Source organism: Hippopotamus amphibius, chromosome 1 (genome assembly GCF_030028045.1).
Source record: "Hippopotamus amphibius kiboko isolate mHipAmp2 chromosome 1, mHipAmp2.hap2, whole genome shotgun sequence".
NCBI classification, from domain to species: Eukaryota; Metazoa; Chordata; class Mammalia; order Artiodactyla; family Hippopotamidae; genus Hippopotamus; species Hippopotamus amphibius.
The window spans coordinates 213,755,016-213,776,306 of NC_080186.1; the positions used below are offsets into that span (position 1 = coordinate 213,755,016).

Below are 21,291 nucleotides of genomic sequence, written 5' to 3' on the forward strand. Positions count from 1 at the left end.
TATATTAATAATAAAAATAACATTATATTAATTACATATTATAATAAGTCAATATCCTATTTTTGCTAAGTAAAGGATTCATGTGAAATTAAAATAAACAGATAAATAGTGCCATCCATATCAAAAATAGGGACATATACAAAATAAAGTTTAAAAATTGAAGTCAGGATACCAAATACAATAACATATCCCACGCTAGAATGAATCAATATCCTGCAAAGACAAAAAAAAAAAAAAAAAAAAAAGCTAAAGTGAAATTCACCACCTTCCCCTATCAGGATTGCCCCAGACCTCCTGTGGCTCACCTAGTCCCTTGGGCTCACTATCTGGTCACCAGGACCTTCATAATGGCTCTTGCATCTGTGCCTTCCCCGTTACTGCTATTACTACCTTGACCTAGCTTTTTGTCACATCACCCCTCAATTATTCCATTAGCTTCCTAACTGATCAGCTAGTATCATGTTTACCTCCTACCCTCCCCCCACCCTCAATCCAACCTGCCTATCTTTCCAGACCAATTTTACTAAAAATTTTCATCATGCCTCTCCCTGCTTAAAAATGTCAGTAAATTCCTCATACCTATAAAAAGATAAATTCAAAATACTTAACTCTGTGATCCCTAGCTGATTTTATTTCCAAGTACCCATTTTGACCCTACCTCTACATGGTATGTTTCTATCTTAACTAGATAATGTGCTGTCCAGTAAATATATCATGGGAACTCTGAGTCAGGGCCATGAAAGGAAAGTGCTGAATCTAGAGACATCACAAACAAACAAACAAACAAAAAAACAGCAGCCCACTGTGCTGTACTCAACTCATCAGTAAACCAGGGATCATAATAGAACCTACTTCACAGGGTTGCTGTGAGGGTTAAATTAACTAATACATATGAAATGCTTAGAAAATGTGCCTGGCATGTAGTTAGCATACAATAAACATGGTCTGTAATCAGGCCTTCCATACAATCCTTGGACTAGAGATCAAAGGAGCCTGGGCGTGGTCATTTTCAACTGCTAAGGAGGGTTGGAAAGATGGTCTCCTTGGACTGCTCTCATTTGCCCTCAAGAGATGTCTGGCTTTCGCTGTTCCTTTTAATTGCCATTGGGCCCCTGTCTCAGACTCTGCAGCACTCTTCTTTGGAATTTTCTTACACTTTCTCCTCCCCTATGCTCATGCCATTCTTCCATTTACAATTTTTATCCCCCACCTCAATCTACCTTTCCTGCATAGTTAACTTCTATCTACTCTTCAAGGCTTAGTTTAAAAACCTCCAGTGTTACCATCCCTGACCAATTCAGCAGGCATATTTGCCTTTAAGCTCAAGATTGAGATAAATATAAAACTATTGACCGACTTATACACTTTTCTACAACAATAAAAACAAAAACAAAATCTATGCTAAAAAACCACGAAGCATAAGTATTAAATTAAGGCACTTTTAAAAAAACATACAGAGTTAAAATTTAGGCCCCTAACCAATACTTTTTTTTATCATCCGTCACTGGTTGCATTAGTGGTCCTTAATTCTGGACACATTTTAGAATCATCTGTAGAGAGATTTTTAAAAATACTGATGCCACCCTATACCCTTTCCTACAGAGACTCTGGTTTAATTGTACTAGGGTAGGAAGTTTTAAAAGCTTCCATTATGCATCCAGAGTTGCAAATCACTGCCCTAAACAATCCTAGTATATGCCTTTCTTGCTTACTCTGAACCCTTTTTAGTTTGTTAGGTTAGGCTGAAAGTCAAGACCATAAATCTTTGGAGGTACATTCAACTCCCTTAAACTTCAGAGTTTCCCAGCAGTCAGCTGCAAAGGGTTTATGGACTGCTGAGATTCTGATCTCCTTAGCTCTCACCCACAGCCAGGTGGCACCTGGGGCGGTCAGAACCCCTGGGCCCCCGGTCTTCCATAGCAAGCAGCCTTATCCATTTGCCCCAGTGTGCTGAAAACAATTTCATTTTCTACACATGCAATGAGTGAAAAAAGCTGGAAAACAGTGGGAAGAACTAGTTTTTCCATTCCCCTGGTAACTCTGCTCTCACTTATTTGCTTTGGTATTAAACCACGGAACTTAATGAGCAATTGATACCCTATTTTTGTTCTGAACTGAATCTTTAAATGTTTTCAGGCTCCTTTACATATCTAATTAAACTTATTCCTTGAAATTTTCAATTCCTTCTATCCCTTCTCCCTCTGTTTAACTTAACAGAAGCAGGATGAAATTAAAAATTAAGGTTATAACATGCAACTGAAAAGTCAGCATTTTAAATGCCCATAATTGTAGTAGTATTACAAAAGCAATTATAAATTCAATTTAAAGTTAATTATTGATTGTAAATTCAATGTACTCAACCAGAGATGTTTTCATTACTCATTAGAATGAGTTCATGAGTGCTTAGCAGAATACCCAAATGGTGATCATAAAAAGATAGAGGCTTACTGAGGTGGGTTCACTCAATCATTTATTTATTCATTCACTCATTCATTTCTTCATTTAATAAAATTTTATTTAAATACTAGGAATATAAGTGTAAAGACACAGAACCTTCCCTCAAGAAATTCAAAATTTAACAGGGAGACAGAACTAAACATTTTAATAGAGTGTGGTAAGTTCATTTACAGAAGAGAGGCAAGATACAGTGAGAACATAAAGAAGGGAAGACTTCACCGAGGAAAGATACTTGCATTGGATTTTGAAGAAGAAATAAGAGTTTGCCAAATGGATGAGGAGTGGTGGTGATGTGAGGATGGGAAGGTCATTCCAGGAAAAAGTCACAGGATATGAAAAAATGTACATATGAATAAATCAGTCTGGTTCACTGAGAAACCCAAAGTATTTGGGGATTTTTGGATTATTGGACAGGAGCAAAGGAATAGAAGAATAAGAGAACCAACAAGAATCAGAGAATAACTATATTAGAATGTGCAAAGTCATATCCCAAGCATTCAAATTATACTCAGTGTAAAGAAACCATTTCCCTTAATAGAAGGCCAATGGTCCCCACAGGGTTCAGAAGTGTTTCCTGCTCAGGAACACATGTTTTCATCTATGCAAAGATGTATACATCAACTTTCCATAATTAATGGCTATTGGCTATGAACATGATTTTATCCATTCTCCTCTGATTCTCACAAAGCAACCTTTTGAGTATTACTTGGCTTCCCATGCAGATTTATCTATGAGGAGAAACAATTCTTGATGACCTGGGAAGCTCACTTCCTCCTTTCAGAACTGGGCAAGGAAAAGTTTCAGCAGATCTGAGTTAGATCCAGGAAAGAACAGATTGATACCTGAGCTAAGTGCCAAAGACTCCTCCTTCCTTTTGAGGATAAACTTTATCTGATTTCCTTTTATTCCTATTTGTTAAGAGAGATTTTTAACAATGAATGAATTTTATTATACAATTTTTATACAGCTATGAAGATGACGATATTCATTATTCTGTTATGGTGAATTACAGTGATTAATTTCCAGATGTCAAACCAACCCTGCACTTCTGAAATGACTTCAGTATGGTTGTGATGTATTATACTTTCTATAAAAAGCTGGATTTTGTTTAGGAATTTTGCTCCTCTGTCCATGAATAATTGGCCTATAATATCCTTTCTTACAATATGTTTGTCAGGTTTTTGTATCAAGATGTGCTGCCTCAAAATAATCAGGGCAGATGAAACATTTGCTGTAATAATTAGGGCAGTCTAAACCTTTGCTGTATTAAGACCACGCATGTGTCCCCAGATCTAGTTCTTTCCTTAGGTCTGGTTTTATAAATGCTGAGGATAAACAAAAAAAAAACAAACAAAACAACAACAACAAAAAATGTGCTGCCTCAAAGAACAAATGCGGAAGTGTTCTCTCCTTTACTATTCTCTGGAAGAGTTTGTGGAAGATTGTATTAGTTCTCCCTCGAGTGGTGTTTGGTAGACTTTACTGGTGAAGTCATCTGAACCTGCAGTCTTCTCTGTGGTAAGGTTTTGTTTGTTTGTTTGTTTTTTGTTTTTTTTTTTGTGGTAAGGTTTTAATTAGCAATTTAATTTATTTAATTGTTATGTGACTACTTGGAATTTTTGTGTTGGTTTTGGTATGTTGTATTTTTCTAAGAATTGATATATTTAACCTAAATTTTAAAAATCATTGGATTAAATTTGTTCAGAGTATTCTTTTAGGATCTTTTAAGGTTTTGTAAGATCTAAAATTGTAAGATCTAAAATTTTTTCAGTTCTGATATTAGTCATTTGTGTCTCTTTTTTTTTCATCTTTATAAAAATTGGGATAGGTTATCATTTGGAAATCTTTTCAAATAAAGTTTGGCTTTATTGATGTTTCCTATTTCATAAATGTCTGCTTTCTATTATTTCCTTTTCTAACTTTGAGTTTAATTAGCAAGTATTTTTCTGCCTTCTTGAGATAGATTCTTACATCATTAATTTATACCTTTCTCCTTTTCTAATATTAACTTAAGACCTGGCATTTCTCTTTAACCAAAGATTTTGATGTATCACATTAAAGTTGGCATACAGTATTTTCATCATTATTATTATTAATCTCAAAATATTTTTGAATTTCCACTGTGATTTCTTATTTGACACAGAGATTATTTATTTACTTCTTTTTCTTCCAGTTTTATTGAGATATAATTGACATAGAGCACTGTATAAGTTTAAGGTGTACAGCATAATGATTTGGCTTATATACATCATGAAATGATTACAATAAATTTAATGAACATTCATCATCTCATATAGATACGAAATAAAAGGAAAAGAAAAAAAATTTTTCCTTGTGATGAGAATGCTTAGGATTTACTCTCCTAACAACTTTCATAGAGCTAATTATATTTGTAATGTTGTACATTACATCCCTAGTACTTACTTATAACTGGGAGTTTGTACCTTTTGACTACCTGCATCCAATTCCCCCACTCCTTGCCTCTAGTAACAACAAATATGATCTCTTTTTTCTGAGTTTGTTTGTTTGTTTTTGAAGTATAACTGACCTATAGCACTGCGTTAGTTCCTGGTACATAACATGGTGATCCAATATTTCCATACATTTCAAAATGATCACCATAGTAACTCTGGTTACCATCTGTCACTACACAAAGATATTATATCATCGCTGACTCTATTCTCCACACTGAACATTTCATACCTCTGACTCACTTATTTTGCAACTAGAAGCTTGTACCCCTTAATCTCCCTCACCTATTTCTCTCCTCTCACCATTCCCCTCTCTTCTGGCAACAACCTCTTTGTTCTCTGTATCTATAACTCTGTTTTTGTCTTGTTTGTTCATGTGTTTTGTTTTTTAGATTCCACATATGTGAAATTATACACTATTTGTCTTTCTCTGTCTGACTTATTTCACTTAGCTTAATAACCTCTACATCTATCCATGCTACAAATGGTAAGATTTCACTCTTTTTTATGGTTGAGTAATATTCCAGCATGTGTGTGTGTGTATAGGTTGCTTCCATATCTTGGCTATTGTAAATAATGCCATAATGAACATAGGGGTGCAGATATCTTTTTGAATTAGTGTTTCATTTTCTTCGGATAAATATTGCTGGATTTGTGGAGTGGAATTTCTGGATCATATGATAATCCTATGTTTAAGTTTTTGAGGAACCTCCATACTGTTTTCCATGGGGGCTGCACCAATTTACATTCCCACCAAGAGTATACAAGTTTTCCCTTTCCTCCACATCCTCACCAACACTTATTATTGTTGTCTTTTTGATACTAGCCATTCTGAGAGGTGTGAGGTGATACCTCACTGTGGTTTTGATTTGAATTTCCCTGATGATGAGTGATGTTGAGCGATGTTGAGCATCTTTCAAGAGCCCATTGGCCACCTGAATGTCTTCTTTGGAAAAATATCTATTCAGATCTTCTCCCCATTTTTTAAGTAAGTCATATGGGTTTTTTTGTTTGTTTGTTTGTTTGTTTGTTGATGTTGAGGCAAATGCATTCTTTATACATTTTGGATATTAACCTCTTATCAGATATATCATCAGCAAATATCTTCTCCCATTCAGTAGGCGGTCTTTTCATTTTGTTGATATTTCCCTTGCTGTGCTTTTTAGTTTGATGTAGTCCCATTTGTTTATTTTTGCTTTTGTTTCCTTTGCCTGAGGAGACATATCCAAAAACTATTGCTAAGATTGATGTCAAAGAGCATACTGCCTATGTTTTCTTTTACATGACTTATGGTTTTGGGTCTTACATCTAATTCTTTAACCCATTTTTAGTTTATTTTTGTATATGGTGTAAGAAAGTAGTTCAATATGATTTTTTTGCATGTAGGTGTCATTTTCCCAGCACCATTTATTAAAGAGGCTGCCTTTTCCTCATTGTATATTTTTGCCTCTTGCATCATAGATTAATTGACCATATAAATGTGGGTTTATTTCTGGGCTCTCAATTTTGTTCCATTGGTCCATGTGTCTGTTTTTATCCCAGAACCATACTGTTTTGATTACTGTAGCTTTGTCATATAGTTTGAAATCAGGGCACATGATGCCTCCAGCCCTAGAAGTCTCTTAAACTGTCCTCATTTTTTTAAATTCTTTTTTCTGTTCAGCTTGAGTGATTTCCACTACCCTGTCTTCCAGCTTGCTGGTCTGTTCCTCTCTATCAGCCAATCTGCTGTTGATTCCTTCTAGTGTATTTTTTATTTCAATTATTATATTCTTCAGCTGTATTTGGTTTTTCTTTACATTTTCTAATTCTTTGTTAGAAACTTCCGACTGCTCACTGTGTTCATCCATTCTTCTCCCAAGTTCTTTTAACATCATTATGATCATTACCTTGAACTCTCTGTCAGATAGACTGCTTATCTCCACTTTACTTAGTTCTTCTTCTGGGGTTTTAACTTGTTCTTTCATTCAGAACACATTCTCTGGACTTCCCTAGTGGCACAGAGGTTAAGAATCTGCCTGCCAATGCAGAACACATTCTCTGTCACTTCATTTTGACTAACTCTCTGTTTTTATTTCTATGTTTTTATTTCATTTCTCAATCTTGGAGAAGTAGCCTTAAGTAGGAGACATCATATGGGGTCCAGCAGCATACTCTCCTTTGATCACCAGAGCCGTATACTGTAGGGGTACACTCTCTATGGGCTGAGTGGGTCTTTCTGCTGTGGCAGGCTGACTACTGCTAGGTAGATGTAGTTGGCCCTCAGTTAGATTGGCTGTCAAGCCCTGCCTAGTCTGAGATTATCTTAAAATGTATTTCTTAATTTCAAAACACACGGAGATTTCCTAGTTATCTTTTTGTTAATGCTTTCTAGTTTAACTGCACTGTCACCAGAGGATTAATTTACAGAAAGTTATACTTTGAAATTTGCTGAAATTTGTTTTATGGCTGTATGGCCAAATTTTGTTTGTTTGTTTGTTTAAATATTTATGTGTTCTGGAAAATAATATGTGTCCTGTGGCTTTTCAGTATTGTTCTACATATGTCAGGTAAGTCAGACTTATTAGCTGTGTTATTCAAATTTTTTTATCTTTAATGATATTTTGTGTCTGCTTGTTTTATCAGCTACTGAAAGAGATCTGTTAAAATTTTATATTATAATTATGAATTTGTCTCTCCTTGTAGTTCTGTTAATATTTGATTTATATATTTTGAAGCTATGTTATTAGGCAAAAATAAATTTAGAATAGTTATATAGTTTTGTAAAATTTAACTTTTAATCATAATAAAATGTCCCTTTTATCTGTAAATAATAATTTTTGCCTGAGTATATTTTGATACTAATAAAGTTTTGCTTTGATATTAATAAAGCTATACCAGCTTGCTTTTCATTAATGTTTGCATGGTATTTTTTTTGCATTTTTACGTTTAGGCTTTCTGTATCCTTCTGTTTTAGATGTGTCTCATAAGCAGCACAAAGCTTTTTTTTTTTTTAATTTTGGCCACACCACACAGCTTATAGCATCTTAGTTCCACAATCAGGGATTGAACCCTGGGCCCATGGCAGTTCTAGCCACTGAATCATCAAGGAACTCCCACAAAGATTTTTAAAATCAACTCTGACAATTTAAATGGAGCACTTAGTCCATTTAAACTTAATATAATTGCCAACACAATTACCATATATTTGGGTTTAAATTTTCCATCTTATTATGTGCTTTCTATTTGTACTACCTATCCTTTGTTCCTTTTTCTCTCCTTTCTTGCCTTGTTTTAGATTGAATATTTATTAGATTCTGTTTACCCCCTTTATTAGCTTGGCAGTTCTATTTTACTATTTTTTTAGTGATTATCCTAAAGATTTCAATATGCATCCTTGAATCATTAATGTCTAACATAAATTGGTATTTTTATCTCTTCCAAGACAACACAAGGACCATAAATCACTTTAATTTCAACTTACATGCTATTGTAACTATACATTTTAATTCTATAAATGTTTTTAAATCTCATAGCCATAATTTTACTATTATTTTAAATTGTCAAAATTCATTTAGATTTACCTAGATGCTGATTTTTTTTGTTGTGCTTCATTCCTTCCTCCATGTCCAATATTCCATTTGGAATCACTTTCTTCCTCCCTGAAAATTTTGCTTTAGTATTTCCTATAGCGTGACTTTTCTGGTGACGAATTCACCCTACTTTTTTCTTAAAAAGTCTTTTTACACATCCATTCTAAGAGTCTTTTTTCAGGGTATATTATTCTAGATTGGAAGGTATTTTCTCTCAATACTTTAAAATTGTCATTCCACTGTTTTCTATCTTCCATTGTTTCAGCTATATCAGCTGTTAGTGTGATGCTGCTTTTCTGAAGGTAATCTGGGTTATTTTTGTTTTTAGGACCTTATTGTTGTCTTTAGTTTTCAAAAGTTTTACTAACATGTGCTTAGGAATCTTATCCTGCTTGGAGTTTGTATGGCTTCTTCAATCTACACATTGATGTCTTTCATCATTTTTGAGAAATTCTCAGCCATACTCTGTTCAAATATTACTTCTGTCCTATTTTTCTCTTCTCTTGTTCTCAGATTCTAATTTTTCATAAATTAGAATGTCTTACTGTGTCTTATCTGTGCTCCATTTTCTTCCAATCTATCATCCAGTACACTAATTCTCTTTTCAACTGTGTCTAAACTGCTACTAAAATCATCAAATAATTTTTTGTTGTTGTTGTCATCGTATATTTTAGTTCTGGGATTTCCATTCTACTAATTGTTTCCAGTTCTTTGACAGAGTTCTCAATCTTGCCTTTTATATCCATGTCCCTACAAATAACTTAAGCATTACATAAGTAAAATCCCCCTCCAGGAGCCCTTTCCATAACAGTCCAGCTATGCCTTAATAAGTATGACTCTTGGTGAGATAAGAATTTCAAGGAATTGTGTGCGATGATGCTTCTTCATTTCTAAATTTTCCCTTAATAAACCCTATATTTGCATTATGTGACATTATAGTGTGTATATGTCCATGCCCCTTTGTATAGCAAAGATGGAATATGATAATTCCTTAATGGGGTTTTGGTATGCTTGCCAGTAATATTCTTATAACCCACTGTTAAACTGACATTATATTTTCTAAGTTTATTTTGAGTTGTATTAACATAAATAATTTCTCAAAGATGAATTTCATTAAATGTGCTGGAAAAATCTAACTTCTGAAGTTCCAAAATAAAGGATAAGGTCCTGGAATATGACCATTTCAAAAAGCCCCTGTTTCCTGTCTAAGCAGTTTCACTTTATTTGAAACTGAAAGTAGTAACTTATTAAATAATTGATCATGAATGGAAAGAGCCTTGTGATTTTATAATAGTTCTCATTTTGTAAGTGAGGGAACCAAATAAAGATAATATATATGTATCCAAACTGAAATTTTTAAAGAGGAAAACGGCTATCAAAGAGGAACTTCTAAAATAATAATTTCCTTTATTTTATCATCATCTTTGTTTTGAATTGGCACTTTCATTTTTTACTTAAAGAAAAAAAAACTACACTTGTGAAGAAGTGAAACGGGTCCTCAAACTATTTTTATCTGAAGGCTAAGATTTATAACTATTATATTTTATTTTTCTTAGGCTAAAGATTTGTATTTCAGGAGCTAGTAGTTCCTTGCTCTAACCAGCAGTTAAAGTGACATTAAAGTTCCTTGTAGGAATATAACTATGAACAATACCTTAGATTTTTATGATGACTTATTGTACTCTCAAGGAATCACGGTGCACTAACAGGAAATGTATCAAACAAAAGAAGGTAACAGGTAGAATTTTTTCCCACTAAATCTGCTAAAATGCATTTAGTATCAATTATTATAACACAGCAATGAAGTCATATATGATCTTGCTTATGCTGTAAATTTTGAAAACATATTTTTAAAGCATAAAATGCTAAGCAAGCTTGTGGTCTTATAATACAATTTGTTAGTATTTTTTATGTGGGCCCTAAAAGAAGAACCAAGGGGGTCTTAGAAGCATAATCACTAATTCTACAATTAATATTTCACCAGGAATTAATTGAATAACCATGTCCTTAGCAGAAAATTAATCATATGCATTGCTGAACAAAAGTAATATAGAATAGATTAGGTTAAAAGGAGCTTACAAGCTGTTAGAGAGTTAAGAAAAAAACCATGAAACCATGAATGAAGAAATTTTACAGATTATCATGCCCTAATATAAAGTGCTCATTTTGTGGGTATAATAAAGACCATTCAAGTTCATTATGGATGAGAAGAATAAGTATCTTATTGTCACCATGACCAGACATTTCATAAGCCTGGAAGTTAGGGCCCCATACTATTTGAAACCCAGTTATCTTTCTAGCTTTACCTTCTACTCTTCCCTTTCATGAATCCTGTGCCAAACACTCACCTTACCCCTCGTGCTTTGCTTACATCCTTCTTTTCACCAGGAATGAATCATCTCTGCACATTCTAACTTTACAGCCTTCAGAGACCAGCTCATATATCAACTTCTCCATGTAGCTGTCAATGATTCTTCAAGCCAAAAGTAATTTTCTTCCTCTGAAATTCTAGAATCTTCATGTAATCTTCTCCTATGGCATTTACCACCATACATTACAGTTATTTTGTCATATATCTTAGCTTCTCTACAAGGCTGTAAATTAGCTGTGAGCAGGGATCATATCTTTTAGTGGTTCTTTTAGGGGCTCTTCTCTTGTAAAGTCTTTCCAAAACATTCACCTTCATTTTCAGAGGAACAACTCTTTTACTTTTGCACTCATTTCATCTATTTGGTAATATTTAATTACATCATGTAATAACAAGTGCAACCAGGATAAAAAGGTTTAGAATAATCACAACTGATCCTTAGTAAAAATGCAACTCAAAATGATGGGTATTATTAGATAGGAGCCTGCTATGAGGAGTAGTTAACTTGCCTTAGGCATCAGTCTGTTTTAGAGAGAAAATGGGGCACTTTGGTTACACCATCCAATTAGTGGAAAGTAATTTTTAAAAAGCTTATATTCCTTTCTCTTTCATTTCTAGTTTCCATTCATTAGCATTTATACCCATGAAATTTGTTTCAGATAATTTCAAAACTATGAAACTTCAACCATCATTGACTTTGAACTGATTTCACTCTGAAGCCCAAGGTCAAGATTCGTTCATCCAACAAGTATTTATTGAGTTCCAATTATGTACTAAGTACTATGTTAGACATGACTTTTTACAGCAAGACAGCCATTTGGTGCAAATTTTCTAAAAGATCTTTACATTTACTTTAGATTAACCAATTTGTTCTAAGCTATAGATTTATGGTAGAACTATAAATTAATTTTTCCTTATTTTGTTCTTTTGAAATCTAAGATGATTTCAATGTTGCCACTAGAGGCATCTCAATAGCAAAGCAAATTAGGTGCTTGCCTCAGTCCTCACCTGTATAAGCGCATCACTAGACACAATCAACATTCTCCCAGCCTAGCTTGAGAACACTCAGTGCGTGAACATTCTCCTGCTTCATCTATACAAGGGTGTATGAATGAATTCTATTCACATCTTTTTAGCTTTTTTAAAGGGTTTTTTTAATCTGTAAAATATCTTAAAATACATGATAGCAATTTATTTAAAATTATTAGCTGGGACACTAATTTCTCATTTCAGGTGTTTCTTTCCATGTGGAAGGACATCTATTAGTGTAACTCTCCTTCTGGCTAGCTTCCCTTTATCTCTTCCCCATTCTACTCTGTTCCTTCTACTGTTAAGTATACAATGTAGGTTCTCATGTGGAGAGGCCTGTAGGTCTTCAGAGATCATGACTGGGTATTTAAATCTGTCTATTTCTGAGATTTGGTATTAGAAAGCACATTGTTGTCATATACCTAAGCCACATTCTTTGATATTAGCTTTATCAGTAATAAAGTTGATGTTTTGATCTCTATCTGCTATTCCTTTGATTATCTATCAATTGTTTCAGAACTTAGGCAGAGAAAAGAGGTAATTATACTTGTCAAAGCCTAATATAAACAAATGGACACACATACAGCAGTTGGTCAAGCCCAAAGGACATCACTTGACAGCAAGAACAGATATGACAGCTAATCTACATGCTTGTCAGTATCCACCATAAACTGATATGTGGACCAATCAGACCAAGAGAAATTTGACAGTCAGAACTCAGCAATGCCCTGATGGCATAGAGGTCTCCTTCACAAGCACACAGGCATGTGTCTCTCGATATGAACAAGCATTAAGAACTCTATAACTACAATGGTTCACATGATGCTTTATAAGCAATAGACCAATTTTAAAAGTATACTACCCATGGTCAATGACAACTAATAGCATATCCATGGCAAAAATGTCTATGAGATGGAAAGAATAAGGGTTGACAATTTGAGTCAGGTTATGCAGAAAAGATAAAAGTTGGTATTCTTAAATGCCTCACGTTACTGTGGCTTAGAGCTATGCTAGCTCTAAGGCTGATTCTGCTGCCATCAGCTAACAGGAAAAAGGAAACCTGGTGCTTGCTCTGACGCTTCCCCACTGTCTGGTTTTCAGCATGTAAACAAAACAAAGTCTCTGCTCTCATGCTGCTGAAACTTTATTAGAGTGGAAGACAGAGAATGAACAAATGTTAGGTGGTGATAAGTGCTGTGAAGAAAATGAAACAGGATAAATGGGAGAGAGGGCAATGGTTATGATTCGGGGTGCTATATTACATAAGGTAGTTAAGGAAGACCTCACAATTAAAGAGATATTTGAGCAGAGATTTGACGAGAAGGAGCATGCAGATATTAGGAGAAAGAGTGGAGCAAACAATAGTATTAAAGTCACTGAGATGAGACTGCTTGGCAAACACAAACAGCAAAGATGGGAGTGTATTGGAATATAGCAAGAGAGAGAGCTGAAGTCAGAAGGGTAGCCAGGAGCCAGTTCACTTGGGCTTATGGGAAGAATTTGGATTCCACTCCAAATGAGATGGTAAGCCACTGGACTGTCAGCCCTGCCATCTTCTAGTAGCTCAGAGATGGGCAAATACTCAGGCTAAGCTGGTTGGAGTTCATTTACCCCCCTGCCCTACCTCAATCAGGACCCTGAATCTTGAGCAGAGTGACTAGAAGGCTGAAAATCCATGGCACCCAAGCCAGATAATCAGTCTTTCTTGTTCCCTGCACCCAGTTCTCCAGTCTACTTGTGAGCTCTTTAAGGTTCTTCTAATGGATTCCATTTTCTGATTGGTATATAAAGAGTTGTTTCTTTGCTTACTGTTAGAGAAGGCTAACTAACCACTGCTTATTTTTCATCTTCGGGGGCTTACAGATAGCCTCCATTTCCCAGGCTCCCTTGAGTTAGGTGTGGCCAGATGGCAGCCAAGTGATGGAATTTCAGCCAATGGAAGGTGAGCGCTACTAATGTACGCTGTTTCCAGGCATGGATCCCTAAGATCTCCCAGACATGATCCTCTGTGCTTTTTCCCATGCACAGCTTGAAGCAGGGCAGCCTGAAATGCCACACACTGAAGATGGCAGAGCCACAACAGCTAAAGCGCCTCAGTCCCTGAGTCACTACTTGGAGGAGAGCTGCCTAACAAGGAATACCTGCACAGGACTTTTAATCAAGCTCAAGGGAAACTTTTATTTTATGAAGTCACTGAGACTTGGTTTGTTACAGCAGCCAGGGCTATCTTATCTAACACCCCTTATCTAAACCCTAACTACACCTCTCAGTCATCATTAAACATCTTTCACTCCAACATTAAACATCTGTACTGCTTGGCATAGAAAACATTTTTTTGAGATATATATAAATACAATGTTAATTTTGATTACACAAGTAAATGAAAATATTCTTGTTGTAAAAAATTAATCTAACATTGATAGGCAAAGTCTCACATAACTACCACAACCCCCATTTCAGTCCCATAGCCAGAGATAATGCAATTAATCAATAACATTTTGCAAATTAAAAAACAAAACAAAAACTGAGCCTTGTAAAATAAATAATGGAAATTCCTCTTTTAAAATCTAACAAGTGCTCATAATGTGAAAAGTAACGGGAATCTAAGAAGAATAAACACAGTGCGCGCCTTCCAGGAGCTTAGAGGCCAGCGTGTAGGAATATCTGCAAACAGGTCATTATAATAGTGTGACACATGCGCGAACAGAGAGAATGTGTAAAGCATCGGACGTGGATGTACAGAGAAGGAAATTTTTAAAATTTGGAGTGGATTCAAGCAGGCTGTGTGATTACACGTGTAAGAGGAGGGGTCTGGAATATAACCAGAGAGTTTAAAAGGCTGATGTAAGGTTTTGCAAGATGAAAATGAGTTTTCCAGGAGGACCAGGTTGGGGGCGGTTGGGGGTAACACAGGTAAAAGGAACAACATACGCAGAAGGAGGGAGGTGTGAAGCTATATGGTATGTCTGGAGGTACTTTGGGGCACCTTCGAAAATGTCTGTAATCTTCTTGACAATCAAAAGACCCTGTGACATATATATGTTAGTATCAGGCAGATGCTTCCAGTGCTACTCCAACCCCAAGCCGATTGGGAAATACCCATCACCCTGTCTTTCCCAGGGCTTTAGAACAGTCCTGATAATTAGTTAACGATGGGCTACACATACATCTGCTACTAACAGCTGAGATAACTTGAGTCGTTGAGTGCCTAAGACATGTGCCTGACCTTACAAGTCGGACTAGATAAAGAAGGGATCCATTTGAAAGTACATGGTTTCAAAATAGTGACTATCTTCCTTCTTTCCTACTCCTACCCCTCCCCAACCAAAATATTACATGTGGACCACATGCCTAAACTTTTCCACTTACTTCAAGCAGGAAATCTACTAGTGAGTAAAGGTGTTATATGAACCATCAGAACAATGAAATTATAGGAGCCACTTATCTGCCCAGAGTTAAAAAGAGTAACTTGAATTTTGGAGTGAGTGATCAATTTATAAATACTCAGGGAGTATCTATCCACTCAAGGCCTGGCCACAAGATAGGGGCTATGTCTCAGTCGAATAAATTGCAGGCAGATGTCTGAATCCACCAAAGAGAAGTATAAAAACTCATCCACGAATTATAGAAAACTAAGGGCAAAAGATGCCAGGTCTAGAGAATCAAAATAAATGACCTAAGGTGTGACAGGGCTAGTGCACAGCTTAGTGTCCACTTCAGAGCAAAATATGGGCAAGTCAATTATTTGTGATCTTGGCAGCTCCTCAATGGTGGGAGTTCCTCAGTGGCACTATTGACAATTTGGGCTACATTACTTACTTGTGGGGGGCTAGCCTGCATGTTTAGTGGTATCCCTGACCTCTACCTACTAGATGCCAATAGTACCCCACCCCTAGATTTGACAACCAAAATTGTCCTCAGAATTATACTAGTTGAGAACCACTGGTATAGATAGACCCAAGAGTGAAAGAGAAAATGAACAGATAAATAAATAAATAAATAAATAAATAAATAAATAATCAATCAATCAACCAACCACAGGCAACATTAACCTAGGCTGAGGATATAAAGGAAAAACCATGGAGGATAAGAACATTCCATGTTCTGGGATTCCCAGCTGAGGAGTTAAATTCAGGCTTAGCTCTTTAGCACTAGAATTCTTCAACAGCTACCAAGTATTAGCACAGAACAGAAACTGTACCCCACCAGCTACTACTGTCAAATTCCTGTGAAAGTTGAGTGGTGGTTACTAAGAGACAGAGCACTTCATCTGAATAGAATGTGTCAGGCTAGGATCTTTTTAAAATAAATCAGTGAGTCAGGACAGACTTCTCCCCTGCTGTTCCACAGACTTTTTTTTTTTTTTTTTTTTTTTACTACAATTATAACTCCATAAAAGCACAGAGAATGAGGGCTAATTGGTCCAAAAAGTAAGAGAAATCTGATCGAGTTTCTTCATTTCAGTGACCCTCCTGCAATTTTTCTTAAGTTTGCAACAGAGAAAGAGCCATTAAATTGTGACCTTGAAAATAAAAATAATACATTTAAAAATAAAACTCAGCTCCTCTATTAGACGAAATGAGGGTTTGTCCACATGCCTAGTAAATAATGGCAATATTTTTCTTTTCTCTGCTGTTTTTTTAAAGGAAATAATAGTAATAAAAACACACCAAAGCCACTCCAGCAGATGCTCCAGAGATGAGCAGGACTGGGCAAAAATCCTCCCAGCCCTGAAGCTTCCAGAGGAAGGACACTTCTGCCTGTGCCAGCAGAGAGGCTCTGGGGCCAGCAGGTTGGATGTCCTGGGGCTATCTGGATCAACCTCACATCGCTATACCCCTAGAGGCAGAAGGAGGGCGCCCTCCAACTATGGAGAGAACACCCTTGAGAATCTTGTGTGCTGCGTATAGAGGAGTACAAGATGGACGGGGGAGAGGGGTTAGACCAGAACATTCTGACTCAGCGACAACCACACACCTTCTCTTTAATTCCCAAGTGCTCCTCTATGGACTTTTGATCTAGTCCCCAAACTCATGCTGCCAATAATCCCTCAAGGAAAATTAATCATAACGTCACTGTTACCGACAAATCCTCAGACATTTTCTGCTAGATCAGCTCTGGACACCATTAACTGTATGGTTTCTGCAAGTGTGGTATTAGGAAGTGTTTTCTTTTGTGCACACACATAAAACGTTTAGAAAATTTTCCAATCTCCATTCTTTAATTTGTTCTCAAATCAGTGATCTATAAAGGCTGTGGGGGACACTTTATCTTTTTCAAAAATGCATTTTTTATTTCCCTCTCCAATGTGGCCTTAACACTGGAGAATTGCAACCTGAAAAATTCATGTCTCAAGAACACAGTTTACAAGGTCTGGTCATAAAATCTACATTGATAACTGAATTCTGTATCTCTCCTTTTCAACTTTCCAAGCAATTGTCTGGTTATCTTACATTCTTACAGCACTCGTTCTACCTTTAGTGGTTACTACACTTTAATCAAACTCTGTCATGTTAGGTCGGTGGCAGGGGTGCCTGGTTTCAATGAAGTTGAAAGCACATCAGCAGTAGCCTGGCTAGAGCCAGTAGGTGAGAAACTCCAGATGTATCTGATAGTCTCCTCATCAGGTTCAAATCCCACCCATAGGAAGCAACAAGGACCCTTTAACCTACAACAAATGCCAACTGTAAAACGAACACCATAAAAGGAAGCCTCTCAAACTGCAGAGGGAAAAAGAAACAAAGATATTGAATACAATTCCTGTTGATACATATTCTACACTCTCACAAGAGAATGAAAGTGGAAAATGCAAATGTCTTAGTATTACAATGAAAACAGTTTTGACCTTGAGGACACCCTGAAATGGAACCACACTTTGAGAACCACTGTCCTACAACCTCCTATGTAATGCTTAACCTAGCATTCTACCACGGATATAACACTTCACCCCAATACCATGTTGTCAAACACTTACTGTTTCCAAGTTGTTGCCATTAAATGGCAAATATGCTACAACAGACATCCTTACAGAAAGCTCTTTCTGCACATTTGTTTCCTTAGAATTAACATCTTAAGATGTAGAATTTGTAGAAAAAGTTATTTTTTCAGGCTTTTCATTGCCAGTTTTCCCTTCAGAAAGGTTTATTAATTTGCATTCCTATCAGTGGCCTATGCAAGTGCCTTCCACCCTCACCCACATGCCTATCAGCCCTGGGTACCATGTGAGCCCTGTCCTGAGAGCTGTTTTTAGAAAATCAAAATGTGACTGAGCTGGCTGCTAGTGAGCTCCCTCTCTTAGAAGAAATGCAATACTTGAGATTTACTGGAATTCTCTGCTCACAGATACTTCTCTGATAATTCTACCACAGTGTTTATTTTGCTACCTTGAATTATTACATTAATATTACCATGAGTCGTCCACTTGACAGTAAGTTTCTTGAGACAGAAACCATGCCTCATTATCACAGAATATACTACAGTGCTGAGCCCACGGGACAGAGACTGCACCAAGCAATCATGGAAAGAGCGTTTTTCACCTCAGAGACATAGACCTCGGTTTAAATTGTGGCTTGCCCGTTTACTAGCTGCGTGAGCTTCGGTAAATCACTTCCCCTGCCTTCCCTGAGCTTGAAGGTCATCACAGTAACAAGGAGACTAATACGTACTTCATAAGGCAGCTGTGTTGAAATGCTATGTGTAAAATGCATCATACCACACTAGACAAATCACAAATGTTCCATATGTTTGTTCTCTCCCTTTTCCTTTCCAATGTGGAACTAACCCTTGTGAAATCCAAACTCTGAGGATCTACAAATTCACTCTGATTTACGAATAAGGCTATAATTAATGAAGACACAAGGCATCTCTTTAACAATGACTATCCCTGGAAAGTGTAACTGAGCAAACTTGGCGAGCTTTCTGATTATTCTTCCTGCATCACTCAATCGACACTCAGTCTCTCAGTCAGTCAACATTTATGAGTGTGTACTATGTGTTCCAAAGACAGATTACACCCAGTCCCTAAACAAAACAGAAATGTAAAGTGAAATCCTTTATAGTGCCAGAATGCTACTTCTCAGATCACACTGAAACCTGAATGCGGAGAAAAGCCATTCATAAATTATACGGAGACAGCTGTTCCAACTGTACATCTCTGTGGCTGCAGGAACATCACCCCAGGCTCTATTCTGGTTCAAAGCTAACACACTGCAGTGGGGCTTTAGGACTAGAATATTTTAATGTGACCCTGGAATGTATTCAAATACAAAAAAGAAAGCTTTCGCATTTTCTGAAAACCTGACCAAGGAAATTAGAGAAAAGACACTAGTGAGATAGGTGCAGTCCAGGTTGAAGTTCACTCCTGGTTTTACCTCAAAATTTAAACAAAGCACAAACCAAGGAGAGCTATTTGTGCATCTGGGAGTACACCCCAACAAAGGTGTGAGGAATGTTCTCTGGGGAATAGCATTGCTAGAGATGGCAGTATGAACCCACGAAAATATTCAAGCCGGGGGTCCTGACAAATTATACTCAAGGGAGGGAAGGCGAACTGACACTCATTCACACTCTACTCTGTTCCAGGCACACGTGATTTCCGTGTGCATTCATATTCTTGTTTAGCCCCGCCCCCAACCACACACACCTACATCTTTCAGAGTCTGAGGCTCAGAGGTCACGTGGTTCTCAGAGGTATATTCTGGAGAGCTGTGTGTGCTCTGGCTTTAACAGCTCCAGGAGAGATGTAAAGGAACTCTGGACTCTGATGCTTGAGGTCAAACGGAAATTGATCAAGAATTTTTTGCTACCAGCACCTGAATAGTACATGCTAACACTGGTGTTAGTTCATCACAAATCTCTCTTCAGGTCTATAACTCTACGCTCAGCAGACCTTAAAATATTGGCAACGGGAAGACATGTGGGTGGGATGCATTAGCTCCTTCAGATCTGAGGCAGGTTTTAAAACATGCGCTGGTGGCACGTTGTGGTCATGATATACCAATGGAAGCTTTAGGGTTTGATAGTATGGCTATCGATGCTCGAAAGATTCCTGATGGTGGGGGAGAAAAAGTGTTTCTGGGACGGTGGGGGCATGACTGCATCTTTAGGGGGTTCTTTTGACGAGCCCTGAGGAAGGGCACGTGTGCAGCCAAGGTCTGTAGGGGAAAAGGGCTGTTAGAATTGTTAAGGAGAGGTGAGGGCACTCTTGGGGTTAAGAAGCAAATGACCTCAAGCTAGCTTAGAGAAGGGATTTATCTTAAGGAAACAGAAATGTCTCATGAAATCCAAGGGCAGGCAGGAGGGGTGTCCAGGCCTCACAGAAAAGAGGAAATAGGAAAATCATATGGAACCAGTGGAGCTCCTTGTCTCTCTCTCTCTCCCTCTCCCTCCCCCCCCCGTATGTGTGTGTGTGTGTGTGTGTGTGTGTGTGTGTGTGTCTCCTCTAGCACAGCTTCTGTTTCTGCTGCACATGGCTCAACACGGCTGCCACCAAATGGCGCCTTCCGTCCCAGAGTCTACAAAATTACCTTGGAGTTCTGTTTCTTTTGTAACAGACAATTCTTTCCCAGGGAGATTAAGAGATATGCCCAGAACAAAAGCAGAGGCTCCTGGCTTTCTGAAAAGGTGTCTTATTACTTCTCCCTCTTCCAATCTCTAGATTCCAGAGAACAAAGAGAAAGGGATGGGAAAAGCAACACAACCTCACCTCTGGCTGTTGCCCTAACCTGTCTTGATGAAGGATGGAGCCCTCATGGGGGACAGGGCAGGTTCAAACAGCGTTCGCTCTCTTACAGATTGGTGGACAGGAAGGTGTACTCACAGAATTCTGAGCCAGTCATCCCTTGTAGGTGCTCTGTTTTGGGTGGATTGTTTTAAGGTTTTAGAAACTCATTTGGGTGATCTTGCATTTAGAGTCCTAGCCTTCCCCTCTATATAGGATCTCCTTGAAACCCATCTTATATACAAAAGTCCTCCCTGGTCCACAGTTTCACTTTCTACGGTTTCAGTTAACCACAGTCAACGATGGTCCAAAAATATTAAATTGAAAATTCCAGAAATAAACAATTCATAAGTTTTCAATTGTGTGCCATTCAGAGCAGCATGATCAAATCTTGCACCATCCCACTCCATCCCACCCCACATGGACACTGTCTGCACCTGACATCCAACCATCAACATCATCCTGGCTCCATGGTCCAGGATCACCCAAAGTTAATCACCCTCCTTCTGACACACTGTCAGGTCAATAGTAGCCTAACCCTACGTCACAATGCCTATATCATTCATATCCCTTTATCTCATCTCATAGGCATTTTACCAACTCACAGGACCACAAGAAGAGTGAATGCAATACAACAAGACATTTTGAGAGAGAGAGAGACCACATTCACATTAC

General features: G+C 37.2%; 1 protein-coding gene and 1 non-coding gene across 2 annotated transcripts in view; one reads left to right on the forward strand and one right to left on the reverse strand.

Annotated features, from left to right (window-relative positions):
• Positions 1-21,291, reverse strand: part of CMYA5 (cardiomyopathy associated 5) — a 94,336-nt gene that overhangs the window by 59,570 nt on the left and 13,475 nt on the right. The gene's annotated exons all lie outside the window — the stretch shown is intronic.
• On the forward strand, positions 3,671-3,794 carry LOC130842974 (small nucleolar RNA SNORA72). Its single transcript, XR_009050665.1, has one exon. It is a non-coding gene; the product is annotated as a small nucleolar RNA SNORA72 (small nucleolar RNA).